This window comes from Cebus imitator, unplaced genomic scaffold, assembly GCF_001604975.1.
Source record: "Cebus imitator isolate Cc_AM_T3 unplaced genomic scaffold, Cebus_imitator-1.0 Scaffold40, whole genome shotgun sequence".
Classification (NCBI taxonomy): domain Eukaryota; kingdom Metazoa; phylum Chordata; class Mammalia; order Primates; family Cebidae; genus Cebus; species Cebus imitator.
The window spans coordinates 464,478-467,953 of record NW_016107355.1 but is presented as its reverse complement, the minus strand read 5'-3'; the positions used below and the strand labels follow the sequence as shown (position 1 = coordinate 467,953).

At 37.7% G+C, this 3,476-nt stretch overlaps 1 pseudogene; it reads left to right on the top strand.

The window, feature by feature from the left end:
* The first annotated feature begins 1,118 nt into the window (after positions 1 to 1,118).
* On the top strand, positions 1,119 to 1,361 carry LOC108302348 (annotated as a pseudogene).
* The last annotated feature ends 2,115 nt before the right edge of the window (positions 1,362 to 3,476 follow it).

The following is a 3,476-nucleotide window of genomic DNA, read 5'->3' as shown; positions in this document are numbered from 1 at the left end:
GTAAATAAATTTCTCTTGAAATTTATTCCTCCTATCTAACTGTAATTATGTATCCTTTGACCAGTGTCTCCCATCCTCCCTAAGTATTTCACTCCCTGAAATGCTTAGTTAAATGGTAGTCAACTCTCTCCTTCCATTCAATCAGTTTTTTGAAGATTCCACATACTCATGAGATCAGGTAGTATTAGTCTGGGTGAAAAACAATATGGAGCTTCCTCAAAAAACTAAAAATAGAACAACCAAATGTTTCAGCCACCTCACGATTGGTTATATCTCCAAGGAAATTGAAATTAATTGGTTAAAAGAGATATCTGCACTCCCATGTTTATTGCAGCACTATTCACAATAGCCAAGATATGGACTCAACAGAAAATGTGGCACATACCCACAGTGAAATATTATTCAGACATAAAAATGAATGAAATCCTGCTATTTGTGACAGAATAGGTGAACGTGGAGAACGTGGAGGACATTATGTTACGTGAAATGAGCCAAAGACATTTTCTTTTTATTACTTCATTTCATCCTCATAATAGCCCTATGTGATGGGGATATTATCCACTTATCTAGCGAATAAGTAATGTGAAAGAATCAGAAACTGCATAAATAACGTAAGGTCATAGAGGCAGGATACTGAGTAACTAAAATTGGAGTGTTTGACTCCAGGTCCTGTTTTTCAACTGCAATGTGCAGCTTCCACATATTTCATATATCAATGACCATTTCTGAGATCCAAATCACCATGTGATTTTTGGCCTGTAACTAAGAAGGACTTTGGAGATTTGAGGAACATTCATATACCTACATTGCTTTCATTTCTATTTATTAACAACTTTTTTTCAGTAGTGCTTGTCTCTTGCTAGCAATAGACAATATTTATCCTTGAATAGATAACTAATTTTAATAGGCCATTCATTGTATTAAAAGATGAATTTCCAAAAAATGCTTTTTATAATTAATAATCATTTGTACCTTACAAATATATTTATATTGTTCGGATCAATTGTCTAATGACAGTACTAATAACTCAATCCAGAAAAACAGTTTTTAAATTTAGACCATTATGATCTTAGAAAATTTTAAAACTCTTGGCCTCTGACGCAGCCGCCAAGACCAAGATGGCTGTGAGACTCGGTGCCTCCTTGGTCCTGGGCCAAGGAGCCAGTGCTGGTGGTGTCCTTCGCCATCAGAAGCCTTGCTGCAATTTTGCCTCCAATCAGCCCCTACTTCAAGTACTCCGTCATGATCAGTGAGGCCACGCCCTACAACTACCCAGTACCTGTCCGTGATGATGGGAACACGCCCTATGTGCCCAGCACCACCCCCAGGATCCTCGGGGCCCCAGCCTGGAGTGGCTGTAAAACCTGTGAGCACCTCCACTGACAGAGAGGGCACCTCCCACATCTCCCAATAAAAGTGTGAAAACCAAAAAGAAAAAAGAAAAATTTGAAACTCTCTAATTTCAATTTTTATTCCTATTCTATCACAGAGAAATGTAATTAGTTGAACAAAAACAGACTTTCAACCTTAAAATGTTATATCAGAATAAAATCTGATGATGGATTGTCAAAAGGAAATATGAACTCAGATAGAAAATGGGATAATGTAAATTTTGGGTCTATGAAGGAAGAGATTGTTCCGCATTTTTCAAGCGGATAATGGTCTGTGGGTATCAAATACTTTTGGTATTAGTTTCCATTGAATACATTTAAAAGAGTGACAGAATAGTACTGAGTAAAATGTTCATGTTTATAATACACCGATCCTGACATCCTCTATAGCCAATGGGATGGGTGGTAAATTTACAACAAGCTCCCCAGGGAGTTAATGCCCTTTTCGTAGCATTTCCTGATTTCCAAAATGTGAATACTTTCACTCTAGCTGGCTTCAAGCTACCAATAGTTTAACAACTGAATGGCAAAATCTCCCAAAATTAAACAACTGACTCTCACAATCTCTACAAGCCAGTTCCAGTGCATTACTTATTATATCACATAATATTGAATGTCAAAATAAAAATATGTGAAGGCTACATTATTTCCAAGTTCTTTTGTTTGAAAACCCTTGCCAAAATTTTGTGAGAACTTCTTTGAAATATACATGACTCTTCAGTCCTGTGTACATACTAAACCTCTATTTAAAACATTCTCAGTGGTCTTGTCTTTTTTTCTGTCATGGTTCTTCAAATTAGCTATTCCTAAGAATTACATATGAAATTTTTGGAAAAATGCAGGGCCCCACCTCATACCTATTAAATAAGAATTCCTAGTAATAAGACACATCCATGTTTATTTATTTATCACCATCATAGATGATCCGGAGACAGCCAGCCTAGGACTTCTGCTGTCCTGGAAGATACTACCCTATAAGACTAAATTGAGAACAGGAATTGAGATAGAAGCTTTTTCTCAATCTTTCAACGTGAAACAATTAGAAAACCTCAATGGGCTGGTTTTGTGTTTTTTAAAAAATTACAGAGCTGGAAAAAAGTTGTGAGACTGTTTTTTTCTGTACTAGATGAATAATTAGTTCCTGAGTTAAGTTTTGAAGCAATACTTGATTGTGAACAAAGAAACAAGACAGGCCATTTTCTGGAATGACAGTGAAGAAAGAATGCTGGTGCCTGAGATCTTGACCTGATGCCAAGGAATATGTCTGTGAAGCATTACAGTCCCTAAAAATTCTGTTTCTGCACCTTATCCTAGAGTCTCTGCTATGGACTAAGTGTGTCCCCCAAAAATTCATATGTTGGAAACTTAATCCCCAATGCAACAGTGTTGAGAGGTGGAACCTTTTGGGAGGCGTCTAGGTCATGAGGAGAGAGCCTTCAGAATGAATTAATGCTGCTACTAAAAGGGCTTACAGCAATGACTTCTCTCTTTTCTGCTCTTCTGCCATGTGAGAACACAGCATTCATCCTCTTTTGTTCTTCCTTCTTCCACCCTATGATGACACAGGAAGAAGAACCACGCCAGATACTAGGGCTTTGATCTTGGACTTACCAGTCCCCAGAAATTCATGAAAAAATGAATTTCTGTTCCTTATAACTTACCCAGTCTTAGGTATTCTGTTATAGCAGCAAAAATGGACTAAAAATGCCCCTATTCTTGCCTCTTGTCAGCTTTTGTGACTTTCCCCAACAATCCAAAATAGGCAAAACCAGGAGGCTGTAAGCATTTAATGAATCACGTATCTGAAAGTGCTTTATAAAACTTAAGGGTTTTAGTTTACATATTAAGAGAACAAAATCCTACTTTAATCCAAAGCCGACATAAAAGAGCAGCAGCCAATGTCCTCCCTTAGAAGTGTATCTCTGAGTTCCAGGCTCAGCATTCTCTGGGACCCACAGTGTGATCATTCATTGTTTGGCAAGAGCAGAGCTGTTCTGTGGGAAAGTCAGCTGTGAAAATGACTAACTATGAGGTCCTTGGGATTCTTTTCCATGACTGCACAGAACTCCACCACTGTAACTAGAT